The 21,034-nt window shown below is 37.4% G+C and overlaps 1 non-coding gene across 1 annotated transcript; it reads right to left on the bottom strand.

Moving 5' to 3' along the window:
- Window positions 1-14,053: 14,053 nt before the first annotated feature.
- LOC148573930 (small nucleolar RNA R71) lies at window positions 14,054-14,161 on the bottom strand. Its single transcript, XR_015906058.1, has one exon. It is a non-coding gene; the product is annotated as a small nucleolar RNA R71 (small nucleolar RNA).
- Window positions 14,162-21,034: the final 6,873 nt, after the last annotated feature.

The raw sequence follows: 21,034 nt of genomic DNA, 5'->3' as shown, positions 1-21,034 counted from the left end.
AAGCGATGGGTCAAGTCCACGCCCAGGATAATTTGCCATTTCCAGCATTGGTATCTGAGTTAGTTGCTGCTGCGGGTGTTCCTTGGGAAGCCATGGACACGAAGGCTATAATTCCGGCTAAGGGCGATGTGGTCCCAAGCGGGAAATACTTACATCTTCCTAGGAACAACCCAAGCCTTGATATAGCCCTCCCATCTACTATTCCTTCCACCTCATTGTCACCACCACGACAAAGATCCACCCATCAAAGGATAGAAGATCTACACTGGAAGATTGATAGATAGGAGCGGCGCAACCAACGCCGATACACTTACATCAAGAAGTTTCTGCGTTGTGTTACCCCTAGCATGGAGGAACCCAAAATATTCACATCTACCTCAAACCCGAGTGATGGGAGCTCTGATGAAGGGGATAGTAAAGGCTCCGGTCCCGACTGTCCTTTGCGCATTGTTGGTAGCACGGAGGACCATGCTAAATTCTAAGTGTGGGGAGGTCGTTGGACCGATCTCTATGGGTAACAATCTCTTTCCTTCAACACCCATGGATTTATCTTTTGCTTAGTAGTTAGTACATTGCATTTGTAGTTAGTCTTACTTGTAAATACCCTTTGCATGATAGTTAGTCTCTATAGAATTACTTGGTCAAAATAATGACTTCTTCCCCAAGAAACTGTAATTTTGGGGTACCCTACCAATTTTGAAAAAAAAATATTTTTGTAAACTTGCTTCAAGAATGTATTTTGGAACATAGTGATTGAGCTAAGAACACAAGCATGTGAGGTTTGAGCCTATTGTGTGGTTATATCTTCTAACCACTATTTCCCATTCTTGTGTGCATTATTCTCTCTCTATGATTATAATACTTGCTTTGTCTGATTCTATATGTCCATTACTTTGTGTATGAATGCATTTACATGATTGAGGCCATCATTTCAATAGTCACTTTTCCCAAATGGCCTTAACCCTTTTATCTACCATTGCTAACCAATTTTGAGCCCATGATAAACCCTTTTTGTTCTTAATTGAGCACATCAACAACCCTAAGTGAAAAACAATAAATGTCCCTAGATTTGAATCCTTGATTAGCTTAGGTAAGTGAAGGTGTGTATCATTTAAATGGGAGGGTGTACTTGGGAACTTGGGTAGATATAAAGGTGTGTATTTGTAGTTAATCAGAGATTTTGGGAATTGGGAACATACTTATGTATTGAATGATTGAACCATATGCATTGAAACTTTTGTACATGAAACCCCAAGAAAAAGGGGACCAAAAAGAAAAATCGTATATGTAAATATGAGGATGAAAGAAAAAGAATGTAAGAAAAAGAAATAGAAAAATAGAAGAAATAAAAGTATGGAAAAGAAAACAATAAAAAGGGGACAAAAATGCCCCAAGACAAAGTAATAATAACAATGCATATGGGATGTGAATTGAAAAGAATGCATGAGTATGCAAAAAAGTGAAACGCATGGGTAGCTAGGTATTGTATTATAGTTGTATAGGTTGTTCTATGTGTCTAGTGGGATCTTAGGTTAATCAAGGATTCAAATTTTAAGCTCACTTGATCATAGACATCCTTACTTTCACCCTAGCCCATTACAACCCATGAATAAGACCTCATGATACTTGTAAGCATGCATTAAGTAATTGTTGATTGTTAGATGAAAGACAAATCTTGGAAAGTATGATTAGGAGAGGATTGAGTGACGAACCCTATACACTTGAGCGAATAGAGCGGATACACTTCCGGTGAGGGTTTGATGCTCAACTCCTTGTTCCCGGCTTTCACAAGCGTTCATCTAGCAAGTTATATGCACTTCATAGTAATGTTCAAATTGGTAGGATTTATGAACTACATGTTATTTTCACCCCATATGCTCATATGTGTTCTTGGATGATAGATTTACCCTTGACCAAGTAGATAGATGATTTTACATTAGTTGCATGCATTTTAGGAAATTTGCACTTAATAAACCCTTTCTTACCATGATCTTTGGTCTTTTTATTCTTAAGCATGAGGACATGCTTGGTTTAAGTGTGGGGAGATTTGATAAACCCCAATTTTGTGGTTTATATTATGTAGAATTTGGGGGGTTTTGTCAATATTTTTCACACTTATTCACAAGAATTGCATGGTTTTGTGTTCTCTTCCTAATATTGCTTCATGATGGAAAACATGCTTCTTTTGCCTTAAAATTGCTATATTTTAATCCTCTTTTATTACCATTCGATACCGTGACATGTTTGTCAAGTGATTTCAGAATCTATAGGGCAAGAATGGCATAGAAGAGAGAAAGAAAGCATGCACAAGAGAAAGGAACATGAAGATTTGGATTTTTGGGAACTTCAGCAGGGGCGCGCACGCGCACCTTGCACGCACGCATAGGTGTGGATAGCTGGAAGCGACGCACAAAGATCGGCGCATCCGCGCAGATTGGAGAAATCCACAGCGGTGTGCACGCGTACATGGCGCGCACGCATGGATCACAAAATCAATCGGCGCGTACGCACGCATGGCGTGTACGCGCGACAAGCTGCATGATAAACCCCGATTTTGTGGTTTATCTTGTGTTTATTTTGGGGGATTTTATCACCTTTTTTCACATTTATTCAATGAAATAGCATGGTTTTGCAATTCTCCCTTGATTTGCGCTTAAATGTGAAGACATGCTTTTTAGGCCCTAAAATTGGTGATTTTAATTCATTTTAATTCCATTCGATGCCTTGATGTGTTTGTTGAGTGATTTCAGGTTCATAAGGCAAGTATTGGATGGAAGAAGTGAGGAGAAAAGCATGCAAAGTGGGAGAACTCATGAAGAAATGAAGGAACCGTAAAGCTGTCAAGCCTGACCTCTTCGCACTCAATCGACCATAACTTGAGCTACAGAGGTCCAAATGAGGCGGTTTCAGTTTCGTTGAAAAGCTAACATCCGGGGCTTCGAAATAATATAAAATTTTCCATTTGTTGCTTCGCGTTTAGGGGCGCACACGCAATTTTATTAAGGAAAATCTTTACCGATACATCCTTGGGCACCCATCAAAATGGCGCCGTTGCCAGGGAGTTGCAATGGTGTTATATTATTGGCTAGTGTGAATATTATGAATATATTTGTCTTTTGCTTATTTGTTAGTTTTTTTTAGCTTTAGGATTTGTTGCTTATTCTTTGTAGCTTTTGTTTTTATTTGCTATCATGAATTCTCATCCTCACTTTGGCTATGAGTTTGGTTCAAATTATGTTGTAGGGAATAGAAGCTTCAATGGGGATGTGCATCAAGGATTCGAGAATCAAACATGGGAGGAGCCTCAAGGGATTGATCAACCTTATTAGCAACAACCTCCTCCAGTTTCTTATGGGTATAATTCTAATCCTAATGCATATCAATTTAATGGATGTGGTGGCCCTTATTGTGATTGTCAACAACCACTACCACATACCTATGAACCACCCCTTCAACATGACTTTGAACCACCTTACTCACAAGTCCCCTACCACCAAAAACCTCATTATGATCCTAATTTTTATCCACCATACCAACCACCTTATGAACCATATGAACCACACATGGAACCATCACCATTTCAACACAATTACTCTCAAGAATGACCTCAATATACACCTCAATATACACCACCTCCATGCCCTTATCAAGATGAACTAACTTCCAATTATGAAACCTCCTCCCCAAACAATGAACCTTCTTTTTCCACACCACCTCCAATGGATGATCCTCTTCAAGAATGTGTTAGTTCTTATATTCAAAGGCAAGAATAGAACCAAAAGGAGTTCAAAGAGTTAGAAGCCAAGATAGCTACCATAGCAGAAACCGTTCGCAACATGGTCTCCTCCCGCCTAAGCCTATGTGATCAAGGCACTCCCATTGACGAATGTGGAGAAGAAATTAAGGAGCATAGTGAGGGAGTGGGTTTAGAGCTTCAAGGTGAAGAAGAGGAGTTAAAGCAAGAATTGTCATAAGGGGAGGAAGTTAAGACAATTGAGCCGGAAGAAGTGGTTGAAGACCTAGGAGATGTAGGAAGTCCATGGGAATGTAGAATTAGAGAGCCCTCTTCCAAGAAGCTTGACATTGATGTTGAGGAGGGTGTACAACCTCCAAGACATATCATGGGTTTAGACTTTGAAGAGGTTGACCAAGAGATGGATTCAATCATTGAGGAATTCTTATGTACAATTGAATCCTCTCCCATTGGGCTTGAATTTGAGGTCAAAGAAGAAGATGCACAACCTCTCATGCCTTTGGTGAGCAATGAAGAGGAAATTGAAATGGAAGCAAGCCACCAAGAGGAAGAGGTTGAAGTTGAGGAAAGTTATAAGGAGGTGGAGAAAGTTAAGGAAGAGCACAAGGGAGTGGAGCTTGCAAGATCATTAGGACCACCCCTTCCTAAGTCATCATCCAACATAACATTCAAGTGGGTAAAATTCTTATCCCTAAGCTTTAATTTCTCACTTGAATATGGTTTGCTTGAGACGGATGGGCAACTTAGAGCTCTTTGTGGAGTCAAGAGTAAAAGAGAATTTATTAGTGGGTGGAAATGCCAATCAAGGTTCCTTATGGTTGGAAACTCAAAGTCTAAGTGCAATGGTTGGTATAGTTCTCAACTAAAGGGGTCTAGGAAGATGCTTTGGTATTTACTTGAGAATTCGGATCACTTCTCACCCAATTGGAATTGTGATGATCAACTTGAAGATGGGTGTAGAAACAAGATTTGGGATCCGGGAATAGATGAAGATCAATTTTGGAAGCCCTTAGCTTGTGTGGAACTTCATCAAAGCTTGGTGCCATTGGTTTTGAATTTTGGAGCTTACTTGAAGTCCAAGCATTGGTGGAGGTTCCAAGATGAATTCAAGCACAAGCCACCATAACAAGGAGCTTCCCAAATGTCTAACTTAAGGACTTAAACTAAAAGTGCTAGGTAGGAGACACCCCACCATGGTAAACTCTTTCCACTCTCTTTTAGATTTGGTTAATAAGTGATTGGAGTTGCCATTGTAGGTAGTTCTTCTTATTTTCTATACTCTTATGCATTTTGCTTTTATTGATAGGTTGTTTGTTGCATTCATGCTTTTTTTGATTAGTCTAGTTATTGTTGAATTGCATTTTACTTGTAGTATAAGTTTTGTTTTTAGTATGTTTGAAAATTTTTCAAAACTAAAAAGATTTGTTGTTAAATTTGATTTTTGATTGTTTTAGAATGCTTATAGATTAAGGGAGTGCCCTGTTTTTGAAAAAAAAAATGGCATCTGCACGCGAGCGCACTATGCGCGCGCGCCGGTTGTGCATCTCACACTCCTGGTACAAAAACCAGAGAATTGTGCCAAAGTTGTGCATATTCTGTGCCCGCTACCTGACTCGTAAGCGTACATGACGCGTCCGCATCGGTCGCCAACTTCACATCCACACGTATGTGTGCTATGCGTGTCCGCGTCGCCTGTCTCGCCTGCCTACCCACGCGCACGCGTGCGTGACGCGTATGCATCACCCTCCGCGCCCTGTTTTTCCCCTGTTCTGCCCTGTTTTCTTTTTCCCTTCTTCTCTTCTTTTCCTTCTAGTTTCTTCCTCTTTCTTTTTTTCTTCTTCTTTCTTCCTTTCTTACTTTCTTTTCAAAATTTTCACTCTTTATTTTTCTTATTTTCATCTTCTTTTATATGTTGCATTTGCATATTATCATTCATTACATTTTAATTTTATTTTTATAGCTTGTTCTTATTTTATTCTCTAAGTTTCTTATTTTAATAATGGTGTTGGATTCTTATATTCAATTGTTGAGAATTTCTTGGTTAATCTTGGTGCTTTGTGACTTGTTTGGCATTAATTGTAATATTCACTCTACACACAAGATTAGTGCTTTTAGTCCTTCCTAACTCATGATTCCTTGTTTTTATACCTCATCATCATTGAGTTAGGATGGGACCAAATGCTCTCATGCTTATCACTAATCTTGTTTGTGTTAATTGTTGTTTGAACTTGATGCTCGACATGCTCTTCATGTACTTATGCTTTGACTTTCTTCTTGCATCAAGTATTAATGGATATGCCCTTTGCCTATATTGTTTTCTCACTTACATGCGTAGCTAACATGTGGTGAGAACCTTACTCTTATTTGGCATTCGCCCCCGCCTATGTTTTATTGCTTTGATATCTTTGTTGTAGGCTTAATTTTCTTTCTTTCTCTTTCCTTTTAGGTTGGCCACCAAGAAGGAAAGGGATGGAAAAGCTTTTAAATGGAGCAACAAATAAGTTCACCCGTACAACCTTTTGAAGGAGCTCATCAATTGTAGCAACCCATCCACATTGCTCTTCTTTGTATGCACCGAGGACGGTACAAATTTCTAAGTGTGGGGAGGTCGTCCGACCGATCTCCATGGGTGACAATTTCTTTCTTTCAACACCAATTCTTGATTTCCTTTGCTAGTTAGTTGTTGCATTGCATGACAGATTGCATGATAGTTAAAATTTGTACATATTTTACCACTTCTTTTTACGTTAGGACTACTTGGTTAGGGTGATGATTTCTTTTCCAAGAAAAAATTGTTCTAGGGCACCCTACCAATTTGAAATTTTTTTTTTGTGTTGAACTTGCTTGAGGAATTTACTTTGGAACATGATTTTTGAGCTAAGAACACAAGCATGTGAGTTTTGAGCCTAATTGTGTGGTTACATCTTATAACCACTTATTTTTTCATTCTTGTGTGCATTATTCTCTTTCTATGATTGTAATCTTTGATTTGTTTGATTCTATATGTCCATTATTCCATGTATACATACATTTATATGATTGAGGCCATCATTTCATATAGCTCACTTACCCAAATAGCCTACCTTTCATCAACCATTGTTAGCCAAATTTGAGCCTATTGAATCCCTTTTGTTATTAATTATAGTACATCACTACCTCTAAGTGAAAAATAATAAATGTCCTTTAATTTGGATCTTTGATTAGTTTAGGCTAGTGAGAGTGTGTATCATTTGGGTAATGGAAAACTTGGAACATTGGTTGAGGTAAAAGTGTAATTTTTATTTTTGTTAAAAATATTAGGAATTAGGTACATATTCATGCACCATATGTAAAACCATATGCATTGATATGTTTGTATATATTTTTCAAAAACAAATGTAGAAAAAAATATATATATAAAAAGAAAAAAAATATAGAAAAAGAAAAAGAAAAATATATAGAAAAAGAATACAATAAAAAGGGGATAAAAATGTTCCAAAGTAAAGTTCAATAATAATCAAGGCATATGGAATGTTAATTAAAGAGAATGCATGAGTATGTGAAAAAAGTGGGAATCATGGGTAGCTAGGTTATGTATTAGAATTGTATAGGTTGTTACATGTGTTAGGTGAGAGCTTAGGCTAATCAAAGATACAAATTTCAAGCTCACTTGACCATATGCATCCTTACCTTTACCCTAGCCCCATTACAACCTATGAATAAGTCCTCATGATGGATGTATGCATGCATTGAATAATTGTTGATTGTTAGATGAAAAACAAATCTTGGAAAATATGAGTAGAAGAGAATTGAGTGAATCAACCCTATACACTTGAGCGACTAGAGCGGATACACTTTCGGTGAGGGTTTGATGCTCAATTCCTTGTTCCCGGCTTTCATTTGCTTTCTTCTTGCAAGTCTATTTATACTTCATTTTGATATTTGAATTGGTAGAGTTTGTGAGTCATCAAATGACCTTTGCCCCACTTGTTCATACATGCTCTTGGAGATTAATTTGCTTTTGACCAAGTAGGCAGAATCATTTTACATTTAGTTGCATTCATATTGATAGGTGCATATAGTTTATTTGCATTGAATAAATGTTCATACCCCTTTTCTTGTCCTTCTTTATTCTTAGCATGAGGACATGCTTGGTTTAAGTGTGGGGAGATTTGATAAACTCCGATTTTGTGGTTTATCTTGTGCTTATTTTGGGGGATTCTATCACATTTTCTCACATTTATTCAATGAAATAGCATGGTTTTGCAATTCTCCCTTGATTTGCGCTTAAATGTGAAAACATGCTTTTTAGGCCCTAAAATTAGTGATTTTAATTCACTTTAATTCCATTCGATGCCTTGATGTGTTTGTTGAGTGATTTCAGGTTCATAAGGCAAGTATTGGAGGGAAGAAGTGAGGAGAAAAGCATGCAAAGTGGGAGAACTCATGAAGAAATGAAGGAACCGTAAAGCTGTCAAGCTAGACCTCTTCACACTCAATTGACCATAACTTGAGCTACAGAAGTCCAAATGAGGCGGTTCCAGTTGTGTTGGAAAGCTAACATCCGGAGCTTCAAAATGATATAAAATTTGCCATATGTTGCTTTGCGTTTAGGGGCGTGCACGCGCCATGTACACGTGCGCACCGATGCTGCTCGTGGCCCACTAAAGTGAAATCGCCCCCAGCGATTTCTGAAGCACTTTGGGCCCAACCCAACTCATTTCTGATGCTATTAAACCCAAGGATTGAAGGGGGAATGAACCAAGTAGTCATAGTTTAGTTTTCATCATGTTTTAGGGTAGAATTCTAGAGAGAGAGGCTCTCTCCTCTCTCTAGATTTAGGATAGTAATTAGGGTAAAGTTAGGTCAATCACTCTCAAATTTCTCTTTCAATTCTTGTTTTGATTTTAATTCTCATTATATTTTAGTGTTCTATTGTCTTTGCTCTTCTAGTTTTACTTGTTAATTTCTTATTTTGCTCTCTTATGTTGATGAACAATTGTTGGATCTTGATTTCTCTTAATGCAATTTTATATTTCCATATCTCTTTTTATGTTGATCTTGATTGCTATTATTGATTTCTTACTTATGTTAGTTATGGGTTTCCTTAATTCTTGCATTTTATGATGCTTACTTCCCTTGCACACTAGGTGTTTGTTAAAATGTTTCCTTTAGTTTTTGAGTAGTTTTCTTGACTCTTGGCCTAGGCTAAGGGAATTGAGTGACCTATGACTTGGTGATTTGAGAACCCTTGGTGATCAATTTGATACTCATTAACGCCAACCCACTACTAATCTAATTAGTAGGTAGGTTGGGACTTATGGGTTGATATGATCAAGCCTATTTGATGTACTTCATGCCTAGGAGTAGATACTACGTACTTAAGGCTTTTGGAAGTAAACTTAATAGGTTGGCCTCTCATAATTATCAATATTTAGTATGTAGACAGGGATGGTGATCTCAATTACCTATGTCTAGCTAAGAGTTCTTTCCTTTCTTTTATTAGTTCTTGTTGTTTACTTTCTTGTCATTTATTTTCTTGTCAATTGAAAATCAAACCCCCTTACATCCTCTAAGCCAATAATTAAGCATTTCATTGCAATTCCTTGTGAGATGACCCAGAGTCTAAATACTTCGGTTAATTTTCATTGGGGTTTGTACATGTGACAAAACCATATTTTAATTTGATGTGAGAGTTGTTTGTTGGTTTGGAGCTATGCTAACAATGAAGTAATTCCTTTCTTTAGGAAGAAAATCTAGACCGACAACGATTCTAGCCCATCACTGCACGTGACCTCATTAAAGGAAATCGTGCCTGGCAATTTCTGAGGCTCAAGAGGCCCAAATTCAAGCTGGTTCTGCATGGAAAAGACCCAAGAATGCTAGGGGAAAGGGGGGATCATTCATACACACTTAGACACAATTTTTAGTTAGTTTTTGGTTTTTGTTCTTCTAGAGAGAGAAACCCTTGTTCCTCTCTAGATCTAGTTTGATTTGATCTTCCCTTGTTGAATTCTGAATTGGATCTTATTAATTACTAGTTTTGATTGTTTAATTTGAATTTCTTAGCATAATTTTGTTTAGATCTTGTGTTAGTTTTATGTTTTCTTGTCAATTGTCATTTTACACAAATTTCATGAATCTTGTGAATCTTGAATTGTTAATGTTACATTGATGATTTTCATGGTTAGTTGTGTTGGTTGAGTGATTGTATGTTGATAATTGTTAGTGGGTACTTGTTGATTTCAATTTAATTGCAATTTTAATATGTCTTTTAGTAATGCTCACCATGTGTTTGATGAAATGTTTCCTTTGATTATGGAGTAGTTCTCTTTACTCTTGGCCTACGGTAAGAAAATTGGGTAAACTTGAGTCATTAGGTCTAATAGATTTGATGATTTGGGAACCCTTAGTAGTCAATTTGATAGCCATTGACACTAGCCTACTACTAAGTCAATTAGTAGTTAGGTTGGACCTTATGGGTTGATGTTGACTAAACCATTTAACATACTTCAAGTATAGAAGTAGACTTAATGAGTTTGGTTCCTCATAATTGTCAAGATATGGTTATTAGACAAGGATAGTGACCCCAATTCCCATGTCTAGCCAAGAGTTGCTTTATCATTCATATTTGAAAACCCAAAAATCCTAATTGCTTTGTCTTAGTCATAGTTATTTGGTTAGTCTTAGAATAGAATTATATTGGATGTTATCTTATTAGTTTGGAATTGCTCACATCTTGCTTTAGTCACTTGAATTAGTTTCTTGCACTTAAAGATTACTTGCTTGTTAGGATTCTTAGTTTAATTTCTTGCTCATGACTTGCAACCCCGGAATTCTAACCAATGTTGAAGCACATGTTTGCCCATTCGTTGTGAGACAACCCGAGGTTTGAATACTTCGGTTATTTTTATTTGGGTTGAACTTGTGACAACCAATTCCTTCGAAATTTGAGCTGCGGATTATTTGTCGGTTGAGGGCTATTCTTGCAACGCGAAAATCTTGTGAAATTCCTTACTGATGGTATTCCGCATCCATCACTTCCTTCAATGGCAAGCTGTATGATCCTCTCAGATGAAAAATACCAAGTACGATGTTTACACGGCTAATCAACTATTGGATTTCTCGTCTCGGATGAAAAATACCAGGTACAGCTACCGCACGGCTAATCATCTGTCGGTTCTACTAGATTCGGAATAGGATCTCTCTATCCTTTTGCACACTGTCACTGCGCCCAACATTCGCGAGTTTGAAGCTTGTCACAGTCATCCCTTCCTAAATCCTATTCGGAATACCACAAACAAGGTTTAGACTTTCCGGATCCCAGGAATGCTGCCAATTGGTTCTAGCCTATACCACGAAGGTTCTAATCTCACGGACTTGGTCCGTGGATCAGAGACCCAAAAGGTACACACTTAAGCTGTCGCCTAATGACTACGTTGAGCAAATTAAATCAATTTTTAAGGCATGTAATGGGTTTGAGCAAATTAAATCAAGCTGAATTAATTCCTAATCCCCTTTCTTTCTTAGTGGCGTGTAACATTAATGAGGCCATCAAATCAATTGCATATTCTCTCTCATGTTTCCAATGCAAGTTAATTCAAGTTAATTGAATTTGAAATCCACCACATGATGGAAATGAGATCCGTTGGAAGCATGAAGCAAAACATTTGCTTTCTCTCAACATTGGTTTCGGACCAAGCCTTGGGTTTCCAACTAAAATTTCAATTGGGCTAATAATAGTATTAATAAAATCTGGCCCATTAACAAAATATTGATTCAGCCAAACAATTTAACCAAGGCTAAAAGTAAAATTCATATTTGGGCTTGCAACAATTTTTCTTTTCTTTTCGGCCCAATCAAAACCTGCACAGCAAAATTATTTTAATTAACATATATGAATTGAAATCAAATTAATAATTTTGTAATTAATTATATTAATAATGTTTGATCATCACTAATTTAATTTGGAGTTTTCCAAACTCATCAATATATATATATATATATATATATATATATATATATATATATATATATATATATATTGAGATAACCATATTAATAATAATAAAATTAAAATTAATAAGAAATAGAGTACTAAAGAATGGATTCTAAAGTTTCATGTGATGTGTTGAATCCTGGCTGGCTGTTAAGCCATGTCTAATCTTTTGGACCGAGGTTTCAACTATCTTTAGAAGAGCTTCTTTGTCTTTCTCAGCTAATTAGCTGTTGTATGTAATGTTCTGCTGAAGCTTGGCTGGCCATTGGCCATGTCTAGTGTTTTAGACTGAAGCTTTCACTGAAAGCTTGGCTGGCTAGTAAGCCATGTCTAATTCCTGGACCGGAGTTTTAGGCTAACATTACATGATTCCTAGAATTCTCATTAGAAATTTTGAAATCCTTATTTTTCTCTTCCAATTAATTTTCAAAAAATTACAAAAAAATAATAAAATCATTAAAAACAAAAATGTGATGTTTCTTGTTTGAGTCTTGTGTCAATTTTTAAGTTTGGTGTCAATTGCATATTTTTAATTTTCACTAAAAATTTTTGAAAAATTCATGCATGGTGTTCATCATAATCTTCAAGTTGTTCTTGATGATTTCCCTTGTTTGATATTTGCATTTTCATGTTTTGCATCTTTTCCTGTTTCTCATATGCATTTTCAATTTGTTAGTGTCTTAACATTAAAAATTTCTAAGTTTGGTGTCTTGCATGTGTATCTTTTCTTAAAAATTTTCAAAAATAAGTTCTTGGTGTTCATCTTGATCTTCAAAGTGTTCTTGGTGTTCATCTTGACATTCAAAGTGTTCTTGCATATTTTTCTTGTTTTGATTCATAATTTTTATGTCTTGTGTATTTTTTGTGTTTTTCTCTTTCTTCATTAAAAATTCAAAAAAAAATATATCTTTCCCTTATTCTTCTCATAAAATTCGAATATTTGAGTTGACTTTTTTAAAAAATTTTAAAATCTAGTTGTTTCTTTTGAGTCAAATCAAATTTTCAATTTAAAAATCTTATCTTTTCAAAACCTTTTCAAAAATCAAATCTTTCTCATTTTTTTTATATATATTTTCGAAAACTTTTAAAAATGATTTTCAAAATCTTTTTTCTTAATTTCATTTCATAATTTCAAAATCTTTACTAACAATCAATGTGATTGGTTCAAAAATTTTAAAGTTTGTTACTTGCTTATTAAGAAAGGGTCAATCTTTAAATTTTAAAATCATATCTTTTAGTTTCTTGTTAATCAAGTAATCAACTTTAATTTTCAAAATCAAATCTTTTTCAAAACTTAATTTCAAAATCTTTTCTAACTTCTTATTTCTTCAAATTTGATTTTCAAAATCTTTTTCAATTAACCACTTAACTTTTTGTTTGATTTTAAAATTCTTATCTTTTTCAAAACTATCTAACTACTTTTCTCTCTCTGATTTTTGAAAATCACTAACCATTTTTAAAAAAAATATTTTTAATTTAGTAATTTATTTAATTTTCAAAATTATTTTGTTTTTCTTTTTGATTTTCGAATTCTAACTACATTTTAAAATAAAAATAAAAATATTTTCCTTTTACTTTATTTAATTTTCAAATTCTTCTCTCTCTCATCTCCTTCTATTTATTTATTTATTTACTAACACTCCTCTCCCACTCAAAAATTTGAACCCTCTCTCACTCTCTGTGTTCGAATTATATTCTTCTCTTCTTCTACTCACAAAGAGAATCTCTATACTGTGACATAGAGGATTCCTATTATTTTCTATTCTCTTCTTTTTCATATGAGTAGGAGCAAGGATAAGAACATTCTTGTTGAAGCTGATCCGGAACCTGAAAGGACTCTAAAGGGGAAGCTAAGAGAAGCTAAGGCACAATACTCTGGAGAGGACCTAACAGAAATTTTTGAAAAAGAAGAAGACATGGCAGCCGAAAATAACAACAATGCCAACAATGCAAGAAAGATGCTTGGTGACTTTATTGCACCCTCTGCTGACTTTTATGGAAGAAGCATCTCAATTTCTGCCATTGGAGTAAACAACTTTGAGCTTAAGCCTCAATTAGTTTCTCTAATGCAGCATAATTGCAAGTTTCATGGACTTCCAATGGAAGATCCTCATCAGTTTTTAGCTGAATTCTTGCAAATCTGTGACACTGTCAAGACCAATGGAGTTGATCCCGAGGTCTACAGGCTTATGCTTTTCCTTTTTGCTGTAAGAGACAGAGCTAGAACATGGTTGGATTCACAACCTAAGGAAAGCCTGAACTCTTGGGATAAGCTGGTCAGTGCTTTCCTGGCCAAATTCTTTCCACCTCAAAAGATGATCAAGCTTAGAGTGGAAATCCAAACCTTCAGACAGAAGGAAGGAGAATCCCTCTATGAAGCTTGGAAAAGATACAAGCAACTAATCAAAAGGTGTCCTACTGATATGCTTCCAGAATGGAGCATCATAAGTATATTCTATGATGGTCTGTCTGAGTTGTCAAAAATGTCATTGGACCATTTTGCAGGAGGATCTCTTCACGTGAAAACCCCTGCAGAAGCTCAGGAACTCATTGAAATGGTTGCAAATAACCAGTTCATGTACACCTCTGAGAGGAATCCTGTGAACAATGGGACGCCTCAGAAGAAGGGGGTTTTTGAAATTGACACTCTGAATGCAATATTGGCTCAGAAAAAAATATTGACTCAGTAAGTCAATATGATTTCTCAGAGTTTGAATGGATTGCAAGCTGCATCCAACAGTACTAAAGAAGCATCTTCTGAAGAAGAAGCCTATGATCCTGAGAACCCTGCAATAGCAGAGATGAATTACATGGGAGAACCCTATGGAAACACCTATAATCCTTCATGGAGAAATCATCCAAATTTCTCATGGAAGGACCAACAGAAGCCTCAACAAGGCTTCAATAATAATGGTGGAAGAAATAGGTTTAGCAATAGCAAGCCTTTTCCATCATCTTCTCAGCAACAGACAGAGAATTCAGAACAGAGCCATTCTGGCCTGGCAACCATAGTCTCTGATCTATCCAAGACCACACTAAGTTTCATGAATGAAACAAGGTCCTCCATTAGAAATTTGGAGGCACAGGTGGGTCAGCTGAGTAAGAAGATTACTGACACTCCTCCCAGTACTCTCCCAAGCAATACAGAAGAAACTCCCAAGAGAGAGTGCAAGGCCATAACCTTACTTGGTGTGGCCAAATGCCCAGAGGAGGAGGAGGACGTGAATCCCAGTGAGGAAGCCCTCATGGGACGTCCTTTGGACAAAAAGGAGTTCCCATTTGAGGAACCAAAGGAATTTGAGGCTCATACAGAGACCCTAGAGATTCCATTGAACGTCCTTCTGCCATTCATGAGCTCTGATGAATACTCTTCCTCTGAAGAGGATGAAGACATCACTGAAGAGCAAGTTGCTAAGTATCTAAGAGCAATCATGAAGCTGAATGCCAAGTTATTTAGTACTGAGACTTGGGAGGATGAACCCTCCTTGTTCACCAATGAACTGAATGCATTAATGAGGCAGACATTACCTCAGAAGAAACCGGATCCCAAAAAATTCTTCATACCTTGTACCATAGGCACCATGACCTTTGAGAAGGCTTTATGTGACCTGGGGTCAGGGATAAACCTTATGCCCCTCTCTGTAATAGAGAAACTGGGAATTTTTGAGGTACAAGCTGCAAGAATCTCACTAGAGATGGTAGATAAATCCATGAAACATGCTTATGGACTAGTAGAGGACGTGCTAGTGAAGGTTGAAAGCCTTTACATCCCTGCTGATTTCATAATCCTAAACACTGGGAAGGATGAGGATGAATCCATCATCCTTGGCAGACCCTTCCTGGCCACAGCAAAAACTGTGATTGATGTTGACAAAGGAGAGTTGGTCCTTCAGTTGAATGAGGACTACCTTGTATTTAAGACTCAAGGTTCTCCTTCTGTAACCATGGAGATAAAGCATGAGAAGCTTCTCTTAGAACAGAGTCAAACAAAACCCCCACATTCAAACTCTAAGTTTGGTGTTGGGAGGCCACAACCAAACTCTAAGTTTGGTGTTGAGGGCCCCAACATTACTCTGATTTTCTGTGAGGCTCCATGAGAGCTCACTGTCAAGCTATTGACATTAAAGAAGCGCTTGTTGGGAGGCAACCCAATGTTATTTAATTATATCTATTTATTTTCCATTGCTATTTTATGTTTTCTTTAGGTTGATGATCATGTGAAGTCACAAAAACAACTGAAAAATCAAAAACAGAATGAAAAACATCATTAAAAATAGCTCACCCTGGAGGAAGAGCTTACTGGCGTTTAAACGCCAGTAAGAAGCATCAAACTGGCGTTTAACACCAGAAAGAAGCATCAAGCTGGCGTTAAACGCCAGAAACAAGCACCAGACTGGCGTTTAACGCCAGAACAGAGCATGGAATTGGCGTTTAACGCCAAGAATGGGAGAAAAGCTAGCGTTAAACGCCAGAAACAAGCAGCAAGCTGGCGTTTAATGCCAGACATGCATTCTAAGGGCGTTTTGCACGCCTAAATGGAGCAGGGATGCTAAGTCCTTGACCCCTCTAGATCTGTGGACCCCACATGATCTTCACCTATCCCACCTCTTCTTCTCTCCTCTTCACACCTTTTCATAACACTCTCCCCCAAATACCCTTCACCAATCACCTCCATACCTCTTCCCCAAATACCCTTAACCACTCACATCCATCCACTCTTCCCCATAAACTCCACCTACCTCCAAAATTCAAACTCTTTTCCCTCCCAAACCCAACCCTAATGGCCGAAGCCTACCCTCCCCCCACCCCTATATAAACCCCTTAACACTACTCCATTTTCACACATCACAAACACTACTTCCCCCTTGGCCGAATACACTCTCTCACTCTATCTCCTCCATTTTCTTCTTCTTCTACTACTTTCTTTCTTTCTTTGCTCGAGGACGAGCAAACCTTTTAAGTTTGGTGTGGTAAAAGCATTGTTTTTTGTTTTTCCATAACCATTAATGGCACCTAAGGCCAGAGAAACCTCAAGAAAGAGGAAAGGGAAGGCAATTGCTTCCACCTCTGAGTCATGGGAGATGGAGAGATTCATCTCAAAGGTCCATCAAGACCACTTCTATGAAGTTGTTGCCAAGAAAAAGGTGATGTCTGAGGTCCCTTTTAAGCTCAAAAAGAGCGAGTATCCGGAGATCCGATAAGAGATTAGAAGAAGAGGATGGGAAGTACTCTCCAATCCTATTCAACAAGTCGGAATCTTAATGGTTCAAGAGTTCATGCAAACGCATGGATCACTAGGAACCATGATCAAAGTATGAACCCGAATCCAAAGAATTGGCTTACAATGGTTCGGGAGAAATACTTAGATTTCAGTTCGAAAAATGTAAGGTTGGCGTTCAACTTGCCAATGATGCAAGAAAACGCACGCCCCTACACTAGAAGGGTCAACTTTGATCAAAGATTGGACCAAGTCCTCATGGACATATGTGTGGAAGGAGCTCAATGGAAAGTTGACTCAAGAGGTAACCCGGTTCAATTGAGAAGACCAGACCTTAAGCCTGTAGTTAGAGGATGGTTGGAGTTCATCCAACGCTCTATCATTCCTACTAGCAACCGATCCAAAGTAACTGTGGATCGGGCCATCATGATTCATAGTATCATGATTGAGGAGGAAGTGGAAGTTCATGAGATTATACCTCAAGAACTCTACAAGGTGGCTGACAAGTGCTCCACTTTGGCATGGTTAGCCTTTCCTCACCTCATTTGCCACCTCTGCAATTCGGCTAGGATTGACATAGAGGGAGATATCCTCATTGATGAGGACAAGCCCATCACTAAGAAAAGGATGGAGCAAACAAGAGATCATGGACCTCAAGAGCACTTTCCTCCACAAAACTATTGGGAGCAAATCAATACCTCCCTAGGAGAATTAAGTTCCAACATGGGACAACTAAGGATGGAACACCAAGAGTACTCCATCATTCTCCATGAGATTAGAGAAGATCAAAGATCTATGAGGGAGGAGCAACAAAGACAAGGAAGAGACATAGAGGAGCTCAAGAACACCATTGGTTCTTCAAGAGGAAGAAGACGCCACCCTCACTAAGGTGGATCCTTTCCTTAATCTCCTTGTTCTTATTTTTCTGTTTTTCGGTTTTTGAGCCTTATGTTTTATTTATGTTTGTGTCTTTACTACATGATCACTAGTGTCTAAGTGTCTATGTCTTAAAGCTATGAATGTCCTATGAATCTATCACCTTTCTTAAATGAAAAATGTTTTAATTACAAAAGAACAAGAATTACATGAATTTCGAATTCATCCTTGAAATTAGTTCAATTATTTTGATATGGTGGCAATACTTTTTGTTTTCTGAATGAATGCTTGAACAGTGCATATGTCTTTTGAATTTGTAGTTTATGAATGTTAAAATTGTTGGCTCTTAAAAGAATAATGAAAAAGGATAAATGTTATTGATAATCTGAAAAATCATAAAATTGATTCTTGAAGCAAGAAAAAGCAGTGAATACAAAAGCTTGCAGAAAAAAATGGCAAAAAAAGAGAGAAAGAAAAAGAAAAAGCAAGCAGAAAAAGCCAATAACACTTTAAACCAAAAGGCAAGGGTAAAAAAGATCCAAGGCTTTGAGCATCAGTGGATAGGAGGGCCCAAAGGAATAAAATCCTGGCTTAAGCGGCTAAACCAAGCTGTCCCTAACCATGTGCTTGTGGAATGAAGGTATCAAGTGAAAAGCTTGAGACTGAGCGGTTAAAGTCGAGGTCCAAAGAAAAAAAAAAGAGTGTGCTTAAGAACCCTGGACACCTCTAATTGGGAACTCTAGCAAAGCTGAGTCACAATCTGAAAAGGTTCACCCAGTTATGTGTCTGTGGCATTTATGTATCCGGTGGTAATACTGGAAAACAAAGTGCTTAGGGCCACGGCCAAGACTCATAAAGTAGCTGCGTTCAAGAATCAACATACTGAACTAGGAGAATCAATAATACTATCTGAATTCTGAGTTCCTATAGATGCCAATCATTCTGAACTTCAAGGGATAAAGTGAGATGCCAAAACTGTTCAGAGGCAAAAAGCTACTAGTCCCGCTCATCTAATTGGAGCTAAGTTTCATTGATATTTTGGAATTTATAGTATATTCTCTTCTTTTTATCCTATTTGATTTTCAGCTGCTTGGGGACAAGCAACAATTTAAGTTTGGTGTTGTGATGAGCGGATAATTTATACGCTTTTTGGTATTATTTTTACATAGTTTTTAGTATGATTTAGCTAGTTTTTAGTATATTTTTATTATTTTTTAAATAAAAATCACATTTCTGGACTTTACTATGAGTTTTTATGTTTTTCTGTAATTTCAGGAATTTCTGGCTGAAATTGAGGGACTTGAGCAAAAATCTGATTCAGAGGCTGAAGAAGGACTGCAGATGCTGCTGGATTCTGACCTCCCTGCACTCGAAATGAATTTTCAGGAGCTACAGAAACCCAATTAGCGCGCTCTCAATTGGGTTGGAAACTAGACATCCAGGGCTTTCCAGAAATATATAATAGTCTATACTTTGCACGAGTTTTGAGGACGCAAACTGGCGTTCAAACGCCAATTCCCTGCCCTACTCTGGAGTTAAACGCCAGAAACAGGTTGCAAATCATAGTTAAACGCCAGAAACAGGCTACAACCTGGCGTTTAACTCCAAAAAGAGTCTCTACACATGAAAGCTCAATGCTCAGCCCAAGCACACACCAAGTGGGCCCGGAAGTGGAATTCTACATCATTTACTTATCTTATGTAACCCTAGCTACTAGTTTAGTATAAAAACTACTTTTAGTGATTTATTTCATATCTCTGGTTAGTCTTTGAATAATTTTACATTGAGAGATCATGTTTAGGGGGCTGGCCATTCGGCCATACCTGGACCTTCATCACTTATGTATTTTCAACGGTAGAGTTTCTATACACCATAGATTAAGGTGTGGAGCTCTGCTGTTCCTCATGAATTAATGCAAAGTACTATTATTTTCTTATTCAACTCAAGCTTATTTCTATTCTAAGATATTCGCTTGCACTTCAACATGATGAATGTGATGATCCGTGACACTCATCACTATTCTCAACATATGAACGCGTGCCTGACAACCACTTCCGTTCTACCTTGGATTGAGCGTTTATCTCTTAGCCTCCATTCTGAAAGATTGGAGTCTTCGTGGTATAAGCTAGAATTATTGGCGGCCATTCCTGAGATCCGAAAAGTCTAAACAGGATCTGGGAAGGGATGATTGTGACAAGCTTCAAACTCGCGAGTGTTGGGCGTAGTGACAGACGCAAAAGGATCAATGGATCCTATTCCAACATGATCGAGAACCGATAGATGATTAGCCATGCAGTGACAGCGCATTTGGACCATTTTTACTGAGAGGACGGGAAGTAGCCATTGACAACGGTGATGCCCAACATACAGCTTGCCCTGGAAAGGAGTATGAACGATTGAACGGAAGCAGTAGGAAAGAAGAGATTCAGAAGGAGCAAAGCATCTCCATACACTTATCTGAAATTCTCACCAATGAATTACATAAGTATCTCTATCTTATTTCATGTTTTAATTATATTTTAATTATCAAATATCCATAACCATTTGAATCCGCCTGACTGAGATTTACAAGATGACCATAGCTTGCTTCAAGCAGACAATCTCCGTGGGATCGACCTTTACTCACGTAAGGTTCATTACTTGGATGACCCAGTGCACTTGCTGGTTAGTTGTATCGGAGTTATGAAAAAGAATTTGAGATTATAAACGTGCGTACCAAGTTTTTGGCGCCGTTGCTAGAGATCACAATTTCGTGCACCAACACAAAGCAGAGTCGAGCCATTCTCTGAGATCTTCTTTCTCTGACCGAAATCTTCTTCAACCATTTTTGGTATGAAGAGCATGAGCTTACTTCACCAAATCTTACCTTATTTTGGTGAAGATCTCAGCCACAACATACATTTTGTTTTCTTTTTCTTGACATCATTACAATGGTCTTATTACTTGCTTCTTCTTCTCTTTGGTAGCTTGCCATAGTTTCCATGCTTTCTCTGTGAAGTGACCGAATGAAGAAGAGATATGAGAGAGAAGAGAGATTAGAGAGAAAGGCATGTAATGGATTTGAGCAAATTAAATCAAGCTGAATTAATTCCCACTCCCCTTTCTTTCTTAGTGGCGTGTAACATTAATGAGGCCATCAAATCAATTGCATATTCTCTCTCATGTTTCCAATGCAAGTTAATTCAAGTTAATTGAATTTGAAATCCAC

This window comes from Arachis ipaensis, chromosome B2, assembly GCF_059453495.1.
Source record: "Arachis ipaensis isolate K30076 ecotype BB chromosome B2, ASM5945349v1, whole genome shotgun sequence".
NCBI lineage: Eukaryota > Viridiplantae > Streptophyta > Magnoliopsida > Fabales > Fabaceae > Arachis > Arachis ipaensis.
Note: the sequence above shows the minus strand (reverse complement) of the source record. Positions and strands in the feature narration are given on the sequence as shown.